We start from the raw sequence: 8,510 nt of genomic DNA on the forward strand, positions 1-8,510 counted from the left end.
TAGTACCTGATAGTATTTTGCTTGTCTATGTTTGTTTGTAGATAGATGGCTCGTGCTGTTGTTCCATTGAATTTTAATGCGTTCCTTGAGAAAGCAAAGTTGAAAGATGATGGTAGCAATTACACGGACTGGGTCCGTAACCTGAGGATTATCCTCATTGCTGCACAGAAAAGTTACGTCCTGGAAGCACCGCTGGGTGCCAGGCCTGCTGCTGATGCAACTGACGACGTTAAGAACGTCTGGCAGAGCAAAGCTGATGACTACTCGATAGTTCAATGTGCCATGCTTTACGGCTTAGAACCGGGTCTTCAACGACGTTTTAAACGTCATGGAGCATATGAGATGTTCCAGGAGTTGAAGTTAATATTTCAAGCAAATGCCCAGATTGAGAGATATGAAGTCTCCAATAAGTTCTACAGCTGCAAGATGGAGGAGAATAGTTCTGTCAGTGAGCATATACTCAAAATGTCTGGGTATAATAATCACTTGATTCAACTGGGAGTTAATCTTCTGGATGATAGCGTCATTGACAGAATTCTCCAATCACTGCCACCAAGCTACAAGAGCTTCGTGATGAACTATAATATGCAAGGGATGAACAAGACTATTCCCGAGCTCTTCGCGATGCTGAAAGCCGCGGAGGTAGAAATCAAGAAGGAGCATCAAGTGTTGATGGTCAACAAGACCACTAGTTTCAAGAAGAAGGGCAAAGGGATGAAGAAGGGGAACTTCAAAAAGAACGGCAAGCAAGTTGCTGCTCAAGAGAAGAAACTCAAGTCTGGACCTAAGCCTGAAACTGAGTGCTTCTACTACAAGCAGACTGGACACTGGAAGCGGAACTGCCCCAAGTATTTGGCGGATAAGAAGGATGGCAAAGTGAACAAAGGTATATGTGATATACATGTTATTGATGTGTACCTTACTAATGCTCGCAGTAGCACCTGGGTATTTGATACTGGTTCTGTTGCTAATATTTGCAACTCGAAACAGGGACTACGGATTAAGCGAAGATTAGCTAAGGACGAGTTGACGATGCGCGTTGGAAATGGTTCCAAAGTCGATGTAATCGCGGTCGGCACGCTACCTCTACATCTACCATCGGGATTAGTTTTAGACCTAAATAATTGTTATTTGGTGCCTGCGTTGAGCATGAACATTATATCTGGATCTTGTTTGATGCGAGACGGTTATTCATTTAAATCAGAGAATAATGGTTGTTCTATTTATATGAGTAATATCTTTTATGGTCATGCACCCTTGAAGAGTGGTCTATTTTTATTGAATCTCGATAGTAGTGATACACATATTCATAGTGTTAAAACCAAAAGATGCAGAGTTGATAATGATAGTGCAACTTATTTGTGGCACTGCCGTTTAGGTCATATCGGTGTAAAACGCATGAAGAAACTCCATACTGATGGGCTTTTGGAATCACTTGATTATGAATCACTTGGTACTTGCGAACCGTGCCTTATGGGCAAGATGTCTAAAACACCGTTCTCCGGTACTATGGAGAGAGAAACAGATTTGTTTGAAATCATACATACAGATGTATGTGGTCCAATGAATGTTGAGGCTCGTGGTGGACATCGTTATTTTCTCACCTTCACAGATGATTTGAGCAGATATGGGTATATCTACTTAATGAAACACAAGTCTGAAACATTTGAAAAGTTCAAAGAATTTCAGAGTGAAGTGGAAAATCATCGTAACAAGAAAATAAAGTTTCTACGATCTGATCGTGGAGGAGAATATTTGAGTTACGAGTTTGGTCTACACTTGAAACAATGCGGGATAGTCTCGCAACTCACGCCACCTGGAACACCACAACGCAATGGTGTGTCCGAACGTCGTAATCGTACTTTACTTGATATGGTGCGATCTATGATGTCTCTTAGCGATCTACCGCTATCGTTTTGGGGTTATGCTTTAGAGACGGCTGCATTCACGTTAAATAGGGCACCATCAAAATCCGTTGAGACGACGCCTTATGAATTGTGGTTTGGTAAGAAACCAAAGTTGTCGTTTCTTAAAGTTTGGGGCTGCGATGCTTATGTGAAGAAACTTCAACCAGATAAGCTCGAACCTAAATCGGAGAAATGTGTCTTCATAGGATAGCCAAAAGAGACTATTGGGTACACCTTCTATCACAGATCTGAGGGCAAGATTTTCGTTGCTAAATTCGGATCCTTTCTAGAGAAGGAGTTTCTCTCAAAAGAAGTGAGTGGGAGGAAAGTAGAACTTGATGAGATAACGGTATCTACTCCCTTATTGGAAGGTAGTTCATCACAAGAACCGTTTCCTGTGACAACTACACCAATTAGTGAGGAAGCTAATGATATTGATCATGAAACTTCAGATCAAGTTTCTGCTGAACCTCGTAGGTCTACCAGAGTAAGATCCGCACCAGAGTGGTACGGCAACCCTATTCTGGAAGTCATGTTACTTGACCATGATGAACCTACGAACTATGAGGAAGTGATGATGAGCCCAGATTCCGCAAAATGGCTAGAGGCCATGAAATCTGAGATGGGATCCATGTATGAAAACAAAGTATGGACTTTGGTTGACTTGCCCGATGATCGGCAAGCAATTGAGAATAAATGGATCTTTAAGAAGAAGACTGACGCTGATGGTAATGTAACTGTCTATAAAGCTTGACTTGTTGCGAAAGGTTTTCGACAAGTTCAAGGGGTTGACTACGATGAGACTTTCTCACCCGTAGCGATGCTTAAGTCTGTCCGAATCATGTTAGCTATTGCTGCATTTCATGATTATGAAATTTGGCACATGGATGTCAAAACTGCATTCTTGAATGGATTTCTAGAAGAAGAGTTGTATATGATGCAGCCGGAAGGTTTTGTTGATCCAAAAGGTGCTAACAAAGTGTGCAAGCTCCAGCGTTCCATTTATGGACTGGTGCAAGCATCTCGGAGTTGGAATAAACGCTTTGATAGTGTGATCAAAGCATATGGTTTTATACAGACTTTTGGAGAAGCCTGTATTTACAAGAAAGTGAGTGGGAGCTCTGTAGCATTTCTAGTTTTATATGTAGATGACATATTATTAATTGGAAATGATATAGAATTTCTGGATAGCATAAAGGGATATTTGAATAAAAGTTTTTCAATGAAAGACCTTGGTGAAGTTGCTTATATATTGGGCATCAAGATCTATAGAGATAGATCAAGACGCTTAATAGGACTTTCACAAAGCACATACCTTGACAAAATTTTGAAAAAGTTCAAAATGGATCAGGCAAAGAAAGGGTTCTTGCCTATGCTACAAGGTGTGAAGTTGAGTCAAACTCAATGCCCGGCCACAGCAGAAGATAGAGAGAAAATGAAATATGTTCCCTATGCTTCAGCCATAGGCTCTATCATGTATGCAATGTTGTGTACCAGGCCTGACGTATGCTTAGCAATAAGCTTAGCAGGAAGGTACCAAAGTAATCCAGGAGTGGATCACTGGACAGCGGTCAAGAACATCCTGAAATACCTGAAAAGGACTAAGGATATGTTTCTCGTATATGGAGGTGACAAAGAGCTAGTCGTAAGGGGTTACGTCGATGCAAGCTTTGACACTAATCCGGACGATTCTAAATCGCAAACCGGATACGTATTTATATTAAACGGTGGAGCTTTAAGTTGGTGCAGTTCTAAACAAAGCGTCGTGGCGGGATCTACATGTGAAGCGGAGTACATAGCTGCTTCTGAAGCAGCGAATGAAGGAGTCTGGATGAAGGAGTTCATTTCCGATCTAGGTGTCATACCTAGTGCATCGGGACCAATGAAGATCTTCTGTAACAATACTGGTGCAATTGCCTTGGCAAAGGAATCCAGATTTCACAAGAGGACCAAGCACATCAAGAGACGCTTCAATTCCATTCGGGACCAAGTCCAAGTGGGAGACATAGAAATTTGCAAGATACATACGGATCTGAATGTTGCAGACCCGTTGACTAAGCCTCTCTCACGAGCAAAACGTGATCAACACCAAGACTCCATGGGTGTCAGAATCATTACTATGTAATCTAGATTATTGACTCTAGTGCAAGTGGGAGACTGAAGGAAATATGCCCTAGAGGCAATAATAAAGTTATTATTTATTTCCTCATATCATGATAAATGTTTATTATTCATGCTAGAATTGTATTAACCGGAAACATGATACATGTGTGAATACATAGACAAACATATAGTCACTAGTATGCCTCTACTTGACTAGCTCATTAATCAAAGATGGTTATGTTTCCTAACCATAGACATGTGTTATCATTTGATTAATGAGATCACATCATTAGGAGAATGATGTGATTGACATGACCCATCCCGTTAGCTTAGCACTTGATCGTTTAGTATTCTGCTATTGCTTTCTTCATGACTTATACATGTTCCTGTAACTATGAGAATTATGCAACTCCCGTTTACCGGAGGAACACTTTGGGTACTACCAAACGTCACAACGTAACTGGGTGATTATAAAGGAGTACTACGGGTGTCTCCAAAGGTACATGTATTTCGAGATTAGGTTTTGTCACTCCGATTGTCGGAGAGGTATCTCTGGGCCCTCTAGATAATACTCATCACTTAAGCCTTGCAAGCATTATAACTAATGAGTTAGTTATGAGATGACGTATTACAGAACGAGTAAAGAGACTTGCCGGTAACGAGATTGAACTAGGTATTGGATACCAACGATCAAATCTCGGGCAAGTAACATACCGATGACAAAGGGAACAACGTATGTTGTTATGCGGTTTGACTGATAAAGATCTTCGTAGAATATGTAGGAACCAATATGGGCATCCAGGTCCCGCTATTGGTTATTGACCGAGAATGGTTTTAGGTCATGTCTACATAGTTCTCGAACCCGTAGGGTCCGCACGCTTAACGTTTCGATGACAGTTTTATTATGAGTTTATAAGTTTTGATGTACCGAAGTTTGTTCGGAGTCCCGGATGTGATCACGGACATGACGAGGAGTCTCGGAATGGTCGAGACATAAAGATTGATATATTGGAAGCCTGTGTTTGGACATCGGAATGGTTCCGGGTGAAATCGGCATTTTACCGGAGTACTGGGAGGTTACCGGAACCCCCCCGGGGGGTTAATGGGCCTACATGGGCCAAGAGGGAGAAGAGGAAGGAGCCAGGTGGGGGCCGCGCGCCCCTCCCCCTCCTAGTCCGAATAGGACAAGGGAAGGGGGGCGGCGCCCCCCCTTTCCTTCCCCTCCTCCTCCTCTTTCCCCCTTCTCTCCTACTCCAACTTGGAAAAGGGGAGTCCTACTCCCGGTGGGAGTAGGACTCCCCCCTTGGCGCGCCCCCTTAGGCCGGCGGCCTCCTCCCCCCTGGCTCCTTTATATACGGGGCCGGGGGGCACCCCATAGACACACAAGTTGATCTACGGATCGTTCCTTAGCCGTGTGTGGTGCCCCCTTCCACCATATTCCACCTCGGTCATATCGTCCCGGAGTTTAGGCGAAGCCCTGCGCCGGTAGAACATCATCATCGTCACCACGCCGTCGTGCTGACGGAACTCATCTCCGGAGCTTTTGCTGGATCGAAGGGCCGGAGATCGTCATCGAGCTGAACGTGTGCTGAACTCGGAGGCTCCGTACATTCGGTGCTTGGATCGGTCGGATCGTGAAGACGTACGACTACATCAACCGCATTGTGCTAATGCTTCCGCTTATGGTCTACGAGGGTACGTGGACGAACACTCTCCCCTCTCGTTGCTATATCATCACCATGATCTTGCGTGTGCGTAGGAAATTTTTTGAAATTACTACGTTCCCCGACACAAAATGCATGATTTGAACCAACCAAATGAAGGGGGGATGGGAGAGGTACCTTGGGTGATGCAAATGCCCATGATCCATGGGACAAATCTCAAGCAATGAAGGGGGATCTAGTGGGTGATTTGGTGGGGGAGAAGTGGGGAGAGAGCTTGAGATCGAAAGAGGAATGGGGTGAATGAGTGGGTGGGGAGCACATCCCCCACCCCTCACAACCTTATCCAGGACCCTACCGCCAGACAGCCCGGCGGTAGGTTGCAAGAGCCTACCACCAGGGTCAGCGGCGGTAGGTCCCTTCGCCACATGTCTACGACCGTTAACTGACAGATGTCGTCAGGGAACCTACCGACAGGAGGGGCGGCAGTAGCCTGTAGATCGCTACCGCCAGGGCCTCCGGCGGTAGCAAAAGGGTCAAATCTTGAAAATTTTCCAAACCGGGGTCAGATCCTGCTAAACTACACAAAAAGGGTCAAAACACGAAATTTTGCCTCGAGCGAACCCAGAGCGACTGCTGCTAGCTCTGGCACTATTTTTTTAGTAAAGTAGGGAAGGCTTTATTCATCTATGACAATGTTTATAGGAATTACAAGAATATCATGGGGATCATCCAACCAAATGTGTCTACCCTGGGAGGGTGACACCTAGCCTAGCCAACTTAATTTTTTTTGAGAAATGCCTAGCCAACTTATGAGCTTCAAAATTATGAGCTCCTGGCTACGCATGCTGGCCTAGACTTCTCTACTGGGCCATTTTAACTCGATTGTCTGGCCCAGCGACAAATACACAGATCAAAAAATAGCTTAACCCTGGATAGAAGTTGTCCTTTTGATGGTAAATTTGCCATGATACATAGAACAAAAACTGCGATTAATCTAGCAAAATAAAGTCGTCATATGACTAGTATATTTTATTTGTAAATTTGTCACGAACATGACTAGTATAATATATTTGTCAATTTGTCATGGAGTATCATAGACAGTTGCCATGAATGAGAGCAAAAAAAATCCTAGCTTTCCATGTGAACAGTAAAAAAGTTTTCATGTTTCGAAAACTTTTTTTATTAAAATTTGCCATGGGGACCGGAACAAAACTTATAGAAATTTGTGATGATGCTAACAAAACACATTCTAGCAAATTTAGTCTATGAAATTGTCGTGATGAAAAACTGTGTGTAAAATTGCCATGATGTGCAAACCATTTGCCATGGTGCTGAGAAAACCCCTTCATAAGAAATGATTTTTTGCCGTTATGATTAAAAATACATCAGGACGACACACTAATTTTGCGATGATGTTAAAAAACACTTCATGGCAAAAGAAATGTGAATAAAATTGCCATGTAAAAATACATCATGGCAAAAAACCATCTAAAAATTGTCGTGATGCACATACATTACTTGCCATGATACAGCAAAAAAAAGAAAAGTTAAGGTGAATTGTGTGTAAAATTGCCATGATGGCAAAAATGTATGCAAAATTACCATGATGCTAAAAAACACTTCATGGCAAAAATGTGAATGAATTGCCATGATGCAAAAAAAAGATTTAAGTGCATTCAGTTAAAAAATTGCAATGATGCTAAAAAAACACTTCATGTAAAAATGTGAATAAATTGCCATGATGCACACACATGGTACAAAATAGTGTACACGCAGAGCTAAAATAGTTGCCATGGTAAGACACTATTCTAAGATAAAGATTTGTCAGGCTGGTTGTACCGAACACGTGAAACATCTCCCATGTTTTTTGCCATGGTCTAATTACTAAACTTGCCATGGTCTAACTAAAAATTTTGTCATGTTCGGAGAAGTGCCATGGTCTAAACTAAATTTGCCATGGTTAAGTAAGAAAAAATCATCATAAAATATTTCCATGGGAGTGTTGCAAAAAATAACTAAATTTTCCATGTTTAGAGCAACTCTAGCAGACCCTGCATCCTCCCGGCCCGCAAAACGTGTTAGCAGTTCGTGCAAAAACGCCTTTGCGGGCCGGCGCGGACGGCCACAGGTGCAGACCCCGCATAATGGACCCGTAAAAAGGATATTCCCGAAAGATGCTTATTTACGGGTCGGCTTTGCGGCGTCTGATCTGGCGAAGTCCTCCCAGCCCACAAAACTTAGATTTGCAACTTAAATTGAACTAGCATAATGCATTTCTTTGGTTTTGCAACAATATTAGATACCAAAGACTGTTGGGGAACGTAGTAATTTCAAAAAAATTCCTACGCACACGCAAGATCATGGTGATGATATAGCAACGGGAGGGGAGAGTGTATGTCCACGTACCCTCGTAGACCGTAAGCGGAAGCGTTATCACAACGCGGTTGATGTAGTCGTACGTCTTCACGATCCGACCGATCCAAGCACCGAACGTACGGAGCCTCCGAGTTCAGCACACGTTCAGCTCGATGACGATCTCCGGCCTCCGATCCAGCCGAGCTCCGGAGATGAGTTTCGTCAGCACGACGGCGTGGTGATGATGATGATGTTCTACCGGCGCAGGGCTTCGCCTAAACTCCGCGACGATATGACCGAGGTGGAATATGGTGGAAGGGGGCACCGCACACGGCTAAGGAACGATCACGAAGATCAACTTGTGTGTCTATGGGGTGCCCCTGCCCCCGTATATAAAGGAGGGAGGGGGAGGCCGGCCGGCCCCTTTGGGCGCGCCAAGGGAGGAGGAATCCTCCTCCTAGTAGGAGTAGGATTCCTCCTT

Source organism: Triticum dicoccoides, chromosome 2B (assembly GCF_002162155.2).
Source record: "Triticum dicoccoides isolate Atlit2015 ecotype Zavitan chromosome 2B, WEW_v2.0, whole genome shotgun sequence".
Classification (NCBI taxonomy): domain Eukaryota; kingdom Viridiplantae; phylum Streptophyta; class Magnoliopsida; order Poales; family Poaceae; genus Triticum; species Triticum dicoccoides.